This window comes from Danio rerio, chromosome 1 (assembly GCF_052040795.2).
Source record: "Danio rerio strain M-AB ecotype USA chromosome 1, GRCz13ab, whole genome shotgun sequence".
In the NCBI taxonomy this organism is placed as follows: Eukaryota; Metazoa; Chordata; class Actinopteri; order Cypriniformes; family Danionidae; genus Danio; species Danio rerio.
In genome coordinates, this window is record NC_141021.1 from 1,993,044 (window position 1) to 2,009,484 (window position 16,441).

General features: G+C 37.9%; 1 protein-coding gene across 3 annotated transcripts in view; it reads right to left on the reverse strand.

Annotated features, from left to right (window-relative positions):
- The window catches only part of runx1 (RUNX family transcription factor 1), a 212,103-nt gene that overhangs the window by 120,497 nt on the left and 75,165 nt on the right, over window positions 1–16,441 (reverse strand). For all 3 annotated transcript variants that reach the window (XR_015475909.2, XM_087236318.1, XM_087236317.1), the window contains one exon: window positions 731–804. The gene's annotated coding sequence lies outside the window, so the exon portion shown is untranslated. The remainder of the gene's footprint in view (window positions 1–730; window positions 805–16,441) is intronic.

The following is a 16,441-nucleotide window of genomic DNA, read 5'->3' on the forward strand; positions in this document are numbered from 1 at the left end:
TAAATTATGATGTAATGTCACTTAAAAAAATCAAAGTCTTTGAAATAACTAGACCTAATTTATATGAAAAAAAACCGGAAAAAAAAGGCTTAATTTTGACATATTATTTCTTAAAACAATACACAGTCCCACTTTATATTAAGTGGCCTTAACTAATATGTACTTACACAGGAGTTAATAAGTTGTTACAATGTACTTATTGTGTAAATACATGTATTTACTGTGTACTTATGCTTGATTAAATATATGTATGTAATTACATCTGTGATTAACTTCTGTAATTACATTTGTAAATACACTGCTGACCATTCCCTACACCTTAACCCACCCTTAAACCTACCCATACCACTAAATCTATCCATAACCTAACCTCTATCCCAACTCAAGAACACCACGTGTTCTCAAATACATTATGAACACAGTAAGTACACTGCATTTATTTTTGATGTAAGTACATAGTAGTTAAGGACACTTCATATAAAGTGGGACCCAATACACTATATTTTGCTTATCTGGAGCTTCTTCTTGACTAGAATTTTTAGATATTAGTACTAGAAACGAGACACAAAATTCAGCATTTTTGCAGTGTGCAAAGCAATGTTTTTGGTGAACTGCATGTTCAGTTGTGAAATAAGAATCATCCAGAAGAGGGAATGCTCTTTTAAGAAGTGAAATGCATTAAATACAAGTATTAGTACATATTGTAGGAGTTCAGAAATGTCAATTGTACCTGAGGCTTTCAAATCAAGGGATGCGTTAGCTGGATTTCCACATGCTCACAAACTTCAGACTGCACTTCTGCTTCTACAAAACATAAACAAACAAAGCATCGTTATTAAGAGTTCATCATAGTGTATTTAGTTTGGAATTGGTTCATTATACTACCTAAAATCCATGATCTACTACTGTTACAAGCCGAAAGACATGCTGTCAGAAGTGCTCATGTCTTATGGTGTCTGGTAGGATTGAGAATGGTGAGTAGGAGGACTGTTTGTGTGTTATTTATTTATTTGATTTGATGTCTGGGCCACACAGCTGTCCTGCACACACACACACACACACACACACACACACACACACACACACACACACACACACACACGTCTCCTGCTGTGATCCCACGACAACACATCCTGCAACTGCTCATCCTTGACAAGAGAAAACACACACACACACACACACACACACACACACACACACACAGATACACTCACACACACACTCCTGTATGGCCATCTCATATTCTTTCATTTTCCTTCAGCTTAGTTCCTTATTTATCAGTGGCAGCCACAGCGGAATGAACCACCAACTATTCCAGCATGTGTTTTACACAGCGTATGCCCTTGCAGCTGCAACCCGGCACTGGGAAATAAACATACACTCTTACATTCTCACACACACACTCACACAATACGGCCAATTTAGTTCATCAATTCCCCTTTAGCTCATGTGTTTGGACTGTGGGGGAAACCGGAGCTGCTATATACAGTAGATCAAATGTAAAAGTACTATGGTTATTAAACAGGGTCTGAGTTTCCCAATGCTAGTTGGTTACAGCAGGGGTCAGGAACCTTTTTTCAGCAAAGAGCCATTTCTGAATTTGTTTGGCAAATGCATTTTTTTAAAGAGCCATTGGGGATAAAAACATAAAATGTCGAGCAAGTCCATGTATTAAGAAAGGATCATTTAAAAAAAAAATTCTATTCGTCATTAACTCTCATGAATGTTGTTTGAATTTACGTGCCCAAGGTTACCATAGAAATGTAAGTTGCATAGTTTTTATTGGTGTCCTATTCAAGTTAATCCACAGCGCTGCACAAGCGCATTGAAATGTCCTTTTATTTATATTCTTATTCATTTTGCTGTAAAAAAAGGTCATTTTAATTGTATTTTCAATAGGAAATAGTATTTTTACAGGGACAGTTTTAATTTTTTTTCATTGAAGGGAGACAGCTGGCCATAAAGCCACATATTTTTGGTCAAAGAGCCACATGTGGCTATAGAGCCATAGGTTTCCTACCCCTGGGTTACAGTGAATTAATCACAAATTTCAATCATGACATGCCAACTCGAAATCCAAGAACAATGTAGTTTATATATACATTAGGCTGGTTTTAGTTGCATTTTTCATTTATGCTGACTACGGCAAGACACAAGTTAATAGAGTAAAGCAGATAAAAAAAAAAAAAAACAGGTGGCCCTGAAGCGCACAGCATAAGGTAAGAGATGACAGCTGTCTGTGCTATCTGGGGCTGCTTAGTGATCATAAATGTATTGTTTTCACTTCTGCGCCATGGAAACACCACGATTCATTCGGCAACGGTTTGATATGTGAATATAATTCAGTAAAAATAACTTGCACATGTGTCATAAGAAAAATATGAAAATGATCCAATGTTCAATACCCAGCTCGGGTATCCAAAATACTGTGTATTTAAGTGTAAATAACTTTTGTACAGTAGGATAAAACCCGAAGTGATGCATATGTGCATAAAATAAAGATTCTACACTTTTAAACGAAACCACTTATGGCTTGTTTACACTGACTGGTACAGTACGGTACGGTTCGGGTCGGTAAGGATCACCTTTATCAGGCTTGTGTTTCCTCCACAAAGGGTAGCCTTTTTGGTGGGCGTGGTGTATGACAAAGTTTAAGTCGACGTTATGCTCGCTCGAATAAATGTCTATAGTAACCGTACGTTCACACCGAAAGCGGCGAGAAAGGTCGCTCTGGCCGCCCTGGCGACAACACTCTCTGCCTTCAGCGCCTGCGGCGAGAGCGTCAAAACTCGCTACATTGATCTCATATTTAAAGGAGCCGTTGCAGCATATCAGTTACATTCCTGCATAAAACATGTTTCTAGCGTGAAAATGTTCCGCACTTCTTATCAAATTCATATAACAATGGAAGATCAAGTTGCGTGTGGTGTGGCTTTGCTCTATTTATCCAATATGTGTCCATATGTCTGAAATATCCTGAAGCAGCAGTACTGTTTTGTACTGTCACATTGTGTGAGATTCCCGCTTTTTTAAGATAAATTTATATATCATTAATGAACATCAGTAACTCACCAGCAACTTATTTAATGCATGTTCCTGTAGGAAAAAGCTGTAAATAATTGGAAATCCGGCGACCGCAATAATCAAACCCTTGGGAACAACTGTGGTCGGAACCAAAGTTCACAGGTCTGTGTTTTCTGAACTGCTATCAAGCGATGGACGTCTTCATTCTGATTGCTCGCCGCTGAACCGCGTCATAGCTCATTACCATAAAGTTGACTTCATTTCAACTCTCCTCGACGCTCACACCGGTGAAGACGCGCCACGCTGCTCTTCGCCACCTATCGCCGCCGGCTCTCATTGAAAATGAATGACTTTGACGCTCTCGCCGCTTTCGGTGTGAACGTACGGTAAGGCTGTACGGGTCGTTCACATATCATAATGAGCAGCACTTCTCACAAAACAGATGCTTTATACACATAAATACTTGTTTATAAATGTTTATTACTAACTTTTCTGTGAACAGGAGTTGATTATAACTGCAGATCAATGCAAAATAGGCTACTGTAACGTCTTTAATTATATAAAATAAATGCAACATATATGAACACATACAGCCCCTTACAGTCTCCGATATATTATTAATTACAGAAAAACTACAAACATCATACATTTAGTACTTATTTGAGTTCAAAAACACACTCAATATAGCCAACAGTCAGCGCAAACCTCTCATCTGTGTGTGTAATCTTCAGCAGCACATGCAAACTCTGTTAGAGAGTCGTTCTGTCATTCCCAGTTCATAATAGTTCAAAAGGCAAAGATAATCATGGCAGTTTGTTCATGATTCAGGTTGTTAAACACTTTTGCTCCTGTGTTTTGCCGGGTTTCTCTGCGCTTGTCCTTTTCTTTCTAAATGGATCAGATGATGGAGACACTTCTACAATCACGTAACGTTACACGGTTTTATCATCACCTCAAGAAGTTTGTTATATCAAATATACATGTGATCGCGAGCTCCCGGAAGAAAGCGAATGCCGCTCGCACTTTTAGACGGGCTTGTAAAGCAACAACAGGACGCTGCAGATTTTGTTTTTGCTTGCATTGTGTCTGTTCATCCAGACGATGACACGGTTTGTTTGAGCCCGGGTCATCCATGGCTGGTTATTTTATGCATACAGTAAAGTTATATCCATGTAATCTTTCGGCTGTGTATTAGAACATGGCGGATCCTTTGTTTACATTCTGTCTAGCTCCACGAGCTTGTGACATATCTCTGTAACCAATCAGCGTTCGGCTGTGCATGTAGCTCCACCTTTTGGTACCCTTTCTTGTTTTTGATACTCTTTTGAAAGGGTGCCGAAAAAGTGGTACGGTAGGTTTGGTTCGTTACGCTTATTGACAGTGGAAATGGCCATAAAAGCGTACCAAACCGAACCGTACCACTCAGTGGAAACGGGCCATTATGGGGGTCTGGTGCAATGCTAGCCCCTTTAAATCTTTAAGTGAAAGTCAATGATGTCATGGACCCGGTACCGGGTCCGCAGAGTTTAACTCCTCAAATACATGTCATCTAGCAACATAATAATAAGTGAGTAGGTAAATTAACACAGCAGAAAATGATTCCTCCACATATACACGATTCTAAGTGAACAGATGTTTCACAAAACCACTTTCATTAGTGGTTTAAGTTAAAACAGGGACTTTCCAAGCATATTTCTTTCTGTATGATCTTTGGCAGATAAAGACTGCAGTCATGATGAATATAATTATTAAACCCTGAGTCACTGCAGGCCAGCGGGTCACACACTGGAGGAGAGCAGAGCAGACAACGAGCTGTAAAAGCATGAAGAATGCATCCATTTGCTCTAAAACTGAAACAACTGTGGAAGGTTGTTCAGCGCTCTGTGGGAGTGGATGAGTGTGTGAGTTATGCAGGACTGAATGTGGGAGAGACAGAAACACCTGCTGGATGATGAAGATGACGATGATTCAGGACACAAGCAGCAATAAAGACACACAGACAGAAGAGCGAACTGTGAGAATCTCCCTCCCTATCACCAACATGGACTTTCACATCAGCAGAACATGCAGATTTGGTTTTGTTTCTAGTCTGAATGCCTAAAAATTCTTAAATAAAGAAGAATTTTCTAGAAAAGTGAACATATTTGAGTCTTGTTTTAGGAAATAATGGGTCAAAATGAGGGCGACACAGTGGCTCGGTGGTTAGCACTATGGCCTCACAGCAAGAAAGTCCCTGGTTCGAGTCCCCACTGGATCAGTTGGCATTTCTGTGTGGAGTTTGCATGCTCTCCTCGTGTTGGTGTGGGTTTCCTTCGGGTGCTCCGGTTTCCCCCAAAGCCCAAACACATGCATGGTGGGAATTGATCAACTAAAATGGCCATAGTGTATGAGTGTGAAAGCAAGAGAGTATGGATGTTTTCCAGTGTTGGGTTGCAGCTGGTAGGGCATCCGCTGTGTAAAACATTCATTCATTTTCTTGTCGGCTTAGTCCCTTTATTAATCCGGGGTCACCACAGCGGAATGAACCACCAACTTATCCAGCAAGTTTTTACGCAGCGGATGCCCTTCCAGCTGCAACCCATCTCTGGGAAACATCCACACACACACACACTCATACACAATGGACAATTTAGCCTACCCAATTCACCTGTACCGCATGTGTATGGACTGTGGGGGAAACCGGAGCACCCGGAGGAAACCCACGCGAACGCAGTGAGAACATGCAAACTCCACACAGAGACGGCAACTGAGCCGAGGTTCGAACCAGCGACCTTTTTGCTGTGAGGCGTCAGCAATACCTACTGCGCCACTGCCTCGCCCCTGCGTAAAACATATGCTGGATAAGTTGGTGGTTCATTCCACTGTGGCGACCCCTGATTAATAAAGGGATTAAGTCGAAAAAAAAATGAATGGATGAACATTTTAATAGTCTACAGGTAAAATCACATTACCTTCCACACACACACACACACACACACACACACACACCGCTGTCTATCCTCAACACTACATCTAAAGGTTTAGCATTTCAACAAACCTCTTTCTGTTTCTTTCTCAACAATTAATCAGTTTATTCCACACGTACAGTAACGCACCAACATCCAGACACAAAGCACTGTGACTTCAAACACTCTATTGTGTCTGCAGGAGGACGATTAGGTGACAAATTACCCAGAATAGCTTAACAAGACGAGCTACAAGTGTGTGTGTGTGTGTGTGTGTGTGTGTGTTTGAACATGACAACACAGGGATGAAAGACTACAGATTAAACGGCAGAAATCTTTTAGCCTGTATGTTGATGAGTGTCATTGTTTGGCTCGGGTCCCAGCAGGCAGTGAAATGTGAAACCAGGTGAAGCAACAGGAGGAGAAAAGCAGAAACACTGAGCTTTGTGTTCATAACAGAAGACAACGGCAGCGCTTTGATCCACACACACACACACTGGAGGACACACACCATGAGTCACAGAGACCCCCGGCACAGAGGAGCATTTCTGACTACTGAACCATCAGCGTATGATCATCACACACACACAAACACACATACATGTACATACACAAAAATGCTTACAAATACACACACACACACACATACAAGTACACATAAACACACAAGAACAGGTGCGCACACACACTTACACACGAACACAGAAACACACACTTGCATGCACACAGACAAGGAGAGATAGACAGACAGACAGACAGACACACATGAACACACACACACACATGTCTCTCCCACGCAGTCAAAGCAGCGGTTGACTCCTCAAAGGAATGACCTCATCAAGTGTTTAACTCAGACAGGTTTGTGAAAGCAGCTATTCTCTGCTCTATAAACACGACATCTCACAGTAAAACAGAGCTTGTGTGCAGTAACCTCACAGACAGAGTAATCTCTTAAACATATTTGAAGTCAACAAAATGAGTTTGTATAGGCGACACTAAACATCAATGTTTTACAAATGTCAGCTTAAACAATGCTTTCTGAGCAACCCTTAAGATTTGAAAAGTAACTTTATGCTCTCTATCTCTATAATAAAAAAGTAAATAAAAAAACTGCCATCGGTTGTTTTTAAATGTGATATCAAATAACAAACAAACAAAACAAATCCACAAAACAAAAAAAAATAAAATAAAAAATCTAAGCAAAATAAAAAACAAATCAAAGCAAAACAAAAAAAACAAAACAAAACAAAACAAAGCAAAACAAAAACAACAAAAAACACAAAACAAAAATAAAACAAACAAAAAAACAAGAACAAGAACAAAAAAAAAAACAAAAAAAAAAAACAAACCAAAACACAAAGCAAAACAAAATGAAAAACAAAACAAACAAAAAACAACAAATCAAAGCAAGACAAAAAAACTAAACAAACAAACAAAACAAAACCTCAAAACAAAACAAAGAACAACACAAAACAAATAAAAAACTAAACAAACAAAACAAAAAAACAAAGCAAAACAAAGACAAAAAAACACAAAACAAAGCAAAACAAAAACAAAACAAACAAAATACAAAACAGAAAATAAAAACAAAGACAAGAAACACAAAACAAATATTTAATAAAAAACAAAACACGAAGCAAATCAAATGCAAATAGAAAAACAAAAAAACTAAACAAAAAACAAAACACAACATAAAAACAAAACAAAAACAAAAAAACAATACAAAAAACTAAACAAGAACACAAAACAAATTTTTTTACAAAAAAACAAAACAAACACACAAAACAAAACACAAAAACAAAAAGACTAAAACAAAACAAAAAATGCAAAAAAAAAAACAAAAAAACTATTTAATATAACAGCTCTCTGCAACAAAAGTACAAACACATGCCTCTACACTCATTCTGGCCATGACAAACGGGCACAGACGTGTGTGTGTGTGTGTGTGTTGTGTGTTTTATCTGTCTAACTGCTCAGGCCGATGATGTCGTGATGAGCAATAGTCGAACCATTCACCATCCGGCAGATCTGTGTGTGTGTGTGTGTGTGTGTGTATGTTTGAGACATTGGCTAACAGGACTGGCATTTGGCTCACAGACAGACACATGCTGCCATTTCTGAAACTCAATCAAGGCCTTGAATACACTGATGACAGTGTATGTGTGTGTTTGGTTGACAGGGGGTGTTTTGACTATGATTATCAGCATAAGAATGTTGATCGTGTGTGTGTGTGTGTGTGTGTGTGTGTATTAAATCACCAATTGCCTGAGTTTCCCTGATATGAGAGACATGACAGTAAATGGAGACACTCGCACACAGATGTGAATGTTTTCACACACATTTCTCATCATTCCAGTAAACGTACATAACTGACGAGTCACCCCACACTCCTCAACACACACACAAACACACACCCAGACAACGACACACACACTTGCACACACAGACAGACAGACAGACACTAGAAACATTCATTCACCTCATATAAGTTGGAGGTTAAATCAGATTTGTTTTGTACAGTAACTGAGCTACAATATGTGCAGCAGCACATTTGCAGGATATCTCTCACACTGCAGCAGATTTGAATCCAGTCAGGATTGACAAATGAGCAAAAACAGCACATGTTAAACACACATGTACTGTATGTCCACCGCACAGTGAACATTGTCAGAGGATATGTGTGTGGCTCATTCATTATTGCAGTTAGGAAGGCTGAAAAAACTCCCTATAATACACCTAAATAAACAACTACATCCAGTAACCGCTGGGGAACTTCCTGCTGTGGTATTTTTGACTGTAAGTCTCTGTTTCAGGGCATCACAGTGGCGCAGTGGGTATCACGATCCCCTCACAGCAAAAAGGTTGCTGGTTTGAGTCCAAACTAAGCCAGTTGGCATTTCTGTGTGGAGTTTGCATGTTCTCCCCGTGTCGGTGTGGGTTTCCTGCACAGTACAAACACAAGCACTATAGGAGAATTGATTTAGCTAAATTGTCTGTAGTGTATGAGTGTGTATGGGTGTGATAAGTTGCAGCTGGAAGGGCATTTGCTGCGTAAAACATAAGCTGGAATAGCTGGCGGTTCATTCCACTGTGGATAAAGGGACTAAGTCGAAAAAAAATGAATGAATGAAGTCTCTGTTTCATTGTGTTTGTAAATCAGTGTGCTGTGTTTATCCTAATACCGGTAACCCTTTACTGAAGCTAAATGTATCTGAGAGTGGGCGGAGAGAACCAGCTCATTTGCATTTAAAGGCAGAGGCAGAAAACAGCTACAGCTCCCTCGGACCCAAAAATTGACATTTTTAAGGGGTACAATCAGACCCTTCAGGATTTTATGAAAAAATTCGGATTTTTTTGCGATTAAAATGATTGATTATGTGGTGAAGTTTTTGGTGAATTTTATTTGATTGCTCTGAAAACACTAATAAAAGTACACATCTTTGACCTCAAGAATCATCGATTTCTGTAATATATATATATAAATTTAACCTCCTGAGACCCAAAGAAATGTTTTTTTTTCTTCATTAATATTCATTAGTCACAGTGCTTGGACGACAGAGACGCCGCGTTGTGTTGGCAAAACAAGCGTGAAGTGTTGCTTTTATAGTTTGCTGCAGTTAAGTTTCGTTTTCATTTTCTCTCTGTGAGAGCTCAGCTGGAGTCACGTGTGGATTAACAGTGTACGTGACGCTCGACAACAATAACTTACGTGTCTAAGGAGGATTATTGTTTACCTGAGAGCTGTTCTCATCTGCAAACGCTGAGATCCGGATTCGCTTGTAGTATTCTCTTAATAAAGACGCGGCTCTAGTTGCTGGTGATTGTCCTGTCTCTACAGATTTGGTAAGTGAGTGACCAGTGCTCTTTGTTTATTCAGTTTGTTCGTATTGAACTAAGTTAACTATTGCACCGAGTGTAAACATGTTAGCACCACAACCAAACTTTAACCTCGTGTAGGATTTTCACCGCATTTTGTGACCGGAATAACACACGCGGCTTTCTGACGCTACCTGCCGTGTGCATCTAAGTTTCCGGGAAATGCTGAGGGTTTTTTTTTCTCTCATTCGCCGTGCGGTATCAAACATTGCATGAAAAATACACGCTTAGAGCAGTTCCTCAAATCAAATATCTCGTTTGTCGCGAGGGGCATGAATGAATTCCTTAAATGAAAGAGCCAAACTGCAGTTAAAGTCCACCATTTACTAATTTGGCAAATAATTCGACTAAAGATGTCCATGTAAACACAGTCACTTTCTCCTGTGTGTTTTTGTGTATTTTGACTCTGAAACTCGCGCGTGCCCAAAACACTCCCACACCATCCCACTTTTCTTCCTCCGACACTCCCCCCTAAACAGAGCTGGACACGCCCACTTTTCTGACTTTTTCCAAAGTAGAGGTGTGAAAACACCCTGCTGAAACGAGGGGCTTTCATGGCCCTTTAAATCTCATACACAAGGATTTAAACAGCTTTTATATTGCCATATAGCACAGTTATTTAAGCATGATAACGAGAGCGCAATGTCCGCCACGTATATAAACTAATATTAAACTAGTGCATAGCTACATCACATGCTTAAATCACGCCATGGACATTACAGTAAGATGCCTAAAGTATAAAAAAGCCCACATAACAAAAGAAGATGGCCAAATGAGAAGCTTTCTGTCATAAACTATAGTAAAACAGCTTATCGAATACATACAGGAATAATGAAAAGAGCTCTCTTCATTATCAGCTGTTAGTCAGCGCCCGCTCTTTTTTTTTTTCCTGGTCATTGCGTCTTTGCCGCGTGCTGAGTAAATGCAGACGATCAGACACGAGTCACTTTTAAAAGATGATGTAAGCAGGTCATTAAAAAAAATCCGATAGTCACAAAACTGGAATTGACCATCAAGATCTGCAGTGTAAATGCCGTCTAAAAGACACAAACGACTGTAAATGTGCATCCAACAAGCCAAGCATCCTCCTCTGATCTTTACAAAGGCCTGAGACAGCGTGGAGAAATGCATCATGCCTCCATCTCAATTACAGCCAATTTATCTTGATGATCAATGCGCACACACCCAGCCCGTCTCCTGCTCATGGCTGCGTACAGCTCCTCCGTAATTAACGTTATCGATGGTGTTTAATCTGCTAATTAGTGGAGTATGCGAGGCGAGCGGCGTGACAGAAGGTTTTGACCCTTCGTCTGCATGTCAGCCCATCAGAGCCTTAAAATCAGCTTTACACAGCCATGCATGAGCTCCTGCTGCTGTCCAACGCCTTCATTAAGACCAGAAATACACAAGACAAACAACTAAAACCAAAAAGTACAAATACTTTACATCAGGCCAGGAAACTTTAGAAATGTTTGCCAAGAAAGTGTTAGAAATGTTGCTTGCTCAGGGCTATGAGCAAACACAGTTCATTCATTCGGCTTATTCCCTTATATCAGAGGTCACCACAGCAGAATGAACCGCCAACAATTCTTATAGTTTATAGTAAACAACTAGATCCAATAAACACTGGGAAACTTCATATGTTTTACGCAGCGGATGCTCTTCAAAACGCAACCCAGTACTGACAGAACCCAAACAGACCAAACACACACACACACACTCATACACCAAAGCCAATTCAGTTCATCAATTTCCTTATAGCATGTGTTTGGACTGTGGGGGAAACCGGAGCACCCGGAGGAAAACCCACACCAACGTAGGGAAAACATGCAAACTCCACACAGAAATGCCAACTGACCAAGCTGGGACCTGAACCAGCGACCTTCTTGATGTTTGCTCAATATAAAACCAGTTTTGAAATTTTTTATGGTATTTAAAGGCAGTGATAAGAAATAATTGTGTCTATAAAACAAACCAATGTTGGCAAATGACTCGCCTGATAAACCTAATTTGCCAAGTTAACCTAGATCAGGGGTCATCAAACTTGTTCCTGGAGGGCCGGTGTCCTGCAGATTTTAGCTCCAACCCTAATCAAACACACCTGAACAAGCTAATCAAGGTTTTACAAGGTATACTTGAAACACTCAGGCAGTATGTTGAGGCAAGTTGGAGCTAACCTCTGCAGGGACACTGGCCCTCCAGGACCGAGATTGGTGACCCCTGACCTAGATAGTTACAGTAAGCCTATAAATTACACTTTAAACAGGGGTCTCCAAACTCGGTCCTGGAGGGCCAGTGTCCTGGAGAGTATAGCTCCAGCCCTAATCTATTACACCTGAACCAGCTAATCAAGCTCTTAAGCTGTGCTCACACTGCACTATTCTCCCTATAAAGTTCCATTCATACGCATGCTAATGCATCAGACCGGAAACACAAGCACCTGAGACAGGTTCCGCAGGTCGCTGCGTTGCAAAGTTCGAGCTTGGTGAACTCTGACCTGCTCAAACTCTAGTGTGACTGCGGCGTTACTAGATGTACTAGAAACTTCAGGTATGTTGAAGCAAGCTAGAATAAAAAAGTCAATAATATTAAGAAATAATAATAGATAATAATTAAGAAATTGCCTAGTAAACCCACTAAGCTAAGGCTTTATATTACACTTTAAACTGAATACTAATATCTTGTACAATAACTAGTAAAATATTATGTACTGTCATCAATGACAAAATAAATTAGTTAATATATATATATATATATATATATATATATATATGAGTGTGTGTGTGTGTGTGTGTATATATATATATATATATATATATATATATATATATATATATATATATATATATATTTATATATATGGCAACGCAGTAGGTAGCACGTTCGCCTCACAGCAAGAAGGTCGCTGGGTCGCTGGTTCGGTTTCCCCCACAGTCCAAAGACATGCTGTACAGGTGAATTGGGTGAGCTAAATTGTCCGTAGTGTATGAGTGTGTGTGTGTGAATGTGTGTGTGGATGTTTCCCAGAGATGGGTTGCGGCTGGAAGGGCATCTGCTGCGTAAAAACTTGCTGGATAAGTTGGCGGTTCATTCCGCTGTGGTGATCCCGGTTTAATAAAGGGACTAAGCCGACAAGAAAATGAATGATATATATATATATATATATATATATATATATATATATATATATATATATATATATATATATATATATAAAACACACACACACATATATATATATGTATGTGTGTATATATATATATATATATATATATATATATATATATATATATATATATATATATATATATATATATATATATATAAATTTAATGGCAGCTACTAATTTTGCCTTCAACTGTATGCTGTGCTGAATAAACAAACATGAATTGAATTATTACTTCAATAGCAAATAATCAGCAACATAATCACTCATTTTATTACAGTGTGAGGCCTTTAACAGTTTTTTAAAGTGTCTTCTGCTTGCCAATGCTGTTAAAAATAAAGTAAAATCTAGAAATAATATTGCAATTTAACTAAGCTGATATCCATCTAAATATTCAGTGAAATATTATTTATCTCTGAGTTTTCAGCACAGGCCCGTAGCCGTTTGGGTTAGGTGGTTCGAAAGACACACCCTTTACTGACAAAGCTCCAGAATTTGTCCCATACATGAGCTTATTTGTCTAATTTCAAATACTATTCCATTATAAATTGTGAAAATAACCCAAAGTAAAAAGGCTTTAAGACTTAGGAGGAATCCTGTGTTGGCTGTCATCAAAGAATATGCTGAATTTGGTATGGTGTGACTTGCCAAATTCTGACTGAAAAAAGTTTAATGTAGAGGCTGCATGGTGGTGCAGTGGGTAGCATGTTCGCCTCACACCAAGAAGGTCGTTGGTTCGAGCCTCGGCTGGGTCAGTTGGCTTTTATGTTTGGAGTTTGCATGTTCTCCCCGTGTTGGCGTAGCTTTCCTAAGGGTGCTGTAGTTTTATTGATGAACTGATTTGGCTTTGGTGTGTGTGTGTGTGTGTGTGTGTGAATGAGGATGTATGGGCGTTTCCCAGTACTGGGTTGCAACAGGAAGGACATCCGCTGTGTAAAACATATGCTGGATAAGTTAGCGGTTCATTCTGCTGTGGCGACCCCTGATTAATAAAGGAATCAAGCCGAAAAACAAACTAATGAATTAATAAAATTGATAGGTGTATGAGTGTAAGTGAGTGTGTATGGGTGTTTCCCAGTACTGGGTTGCAGCTGGAAGGGCATCCACTGTGTAAAACATGCTGGAATAGTTGGTGGTTCACTCCTCTGTGGCGACCCCTGATAAAACAAGGGACTAAGCCGAAGGAAAATGAATGAATGAATGTTTTCCAGCACTCCGTCTGCTAGCTCTTGCTGATTTATGTGTTTTGAAAGGGAAAAACTGTTTTTCATCTGCATTTTTAATGCACTTCCTAACGTGTTGGTCTCCTGTAAATCATCCATTAATGATTTACAAATCCCCGAAGGCGTCTTCATCGTTAGCTGTCGTAAAGTTATAGTAACATAACGAGTTGTGTGGTCAGTTTTGCGACTGGTTTTAAAGCTTAACGCTGATGAAGATGATGGATCTGCAGCTCAACCGGGAGCCGTACGCTCGTCTGGTCCCCGTTAGGAGGAAACGTTAGTGACCACGCTGCATTATTGGTTAAAAGAAAGCGGATCTGAACGGCTCCTCGGTGCAGGTCATAAAACAATAGTGCTTGCTTTTCATGAGAGGCTATAAAATAGGGGCTAAAACCATTGATCGCTTTTTTCCCTGCGTGTCCATCTCCTGTCACTGTCTGTTTGTTGCACTGTGGAAACTTCTGTCACAAATTGTAAACATACCTGGCAACAACACTCATTGTGATTCTGAAATTGCACAGGAGGGCCCATCATTTTGCCCTCAACACTAAGATATTTGTTCTTATTTTAATATGATGGGTGCACTCTGAGGTATACTCTGTGTATAGAAAATGCCATTTCATTCAGCATAACACACACACACACACGCACACACATAAATACCTTTTTTTGAAGCAATGCGTTTTAGAAAATTCTCAGTCCTTATGGTTTAATTCTCCTCTTCTGCGGATCCACAAGGGGCCAATTATCCAGATTCCCGTCATCAAAGGCCTGACCCCACAGAATAAACAAATCCTGCTTCACCTTATTAAACCCTTACACTTATTTATACTCTCCTAGAGCAAGACTGTACAGTTACTTCAGCAGAACATCAACATACTGAGCTCATTTCAGTGTATGTGTTTGTGTGTGCTTGTATGTGCATGTGTTTGGTGGCTTCTCAAACCCTTGACCTTCAGCCACTTGAGCAGCAGTTCAGTGGTTTATACAAGATCAAAGGTCACTGACCTTCACACCAGATTATTTGGCCTGGTTGTAGCTGTTAAAGACCCCATACACACACATACACATGCGCACACAAAAAAACACACGCAGACACACATATGCGTGCACACACACACACATGCACGCACTGCCAAACAAACACACACAAAAAAAAGTTACTGAATATGATTTTAAATAATAAATAGTTAAATGTTAGTTATGGCACTGCTTTACATTGGTTAAAATAAAGCACAATTTGGCTACCTTTTGAGTTAATCTACTAAATATACACATGTAAAAATAATGAAATAAAATTAACACAAAAAATAAAATAAAATGTAAACGAAATTAAACAAAATAACAATGCAAATAATAATAAAAAATTTCAATAAAGACAAAAAAATCATAATATATATAAAAATGTAAATAAAAAATAAAAAATAAACACAAAAATAAATAAAATAAACTAAAATAAAATAAAACAAAAGAAAAAAACAAATACAAAAACTAAAATAAAATGTGAATAAAATTATAAAATGCAAAAAATAATACAAAAAATAAATTAAATTAATTAAAAAACTTAAGAAAAATACATGAATAAAATTAATTGTACATAAAACTAAATATAATAATAATAATAATAAAACAAAAATACAATTCATTAAAAATATAAAATAAAATAAATATGAAAAACAAATAAAATAAAACAAAACCAAAACAATACAAAAACTAAAATAACATTTAAATAAAACTAAATAAAATATTAAAATACAAAAAATGTATTAAATTTAATTAAAAAACTTAAATTAAAATAAAAATAAAAAGCAAATAAAACAAAAGAAAATATATTTTATTTAAATTAAATTTTTGTTTTATTTTTTTTATTTAATTTATTTTTGTATTAGTTTTTTTTTACATTAATTGTATTTGCTTTAATTAAATTTTTAATTAAAACAAATACAATTATTTTTAAAAAAACTAATACAAAAATAAATTAAATAAAAAAAAACAAAAAAATAAAACAAAAATAAAATGTAAATAAAACAGATTTATAAACCAAAAAATACAATTATTTAAAAATATAAAATAAAATAAATATGAAAAATAAATAAAATAAAACAAAGACAATACAAAAACTAAAATAAAATTTACATAAAACTAAATAAAATAATAATAAAATACAAAAATAAATACATTTTTTTTTTACATTTAAGTTAATTAAA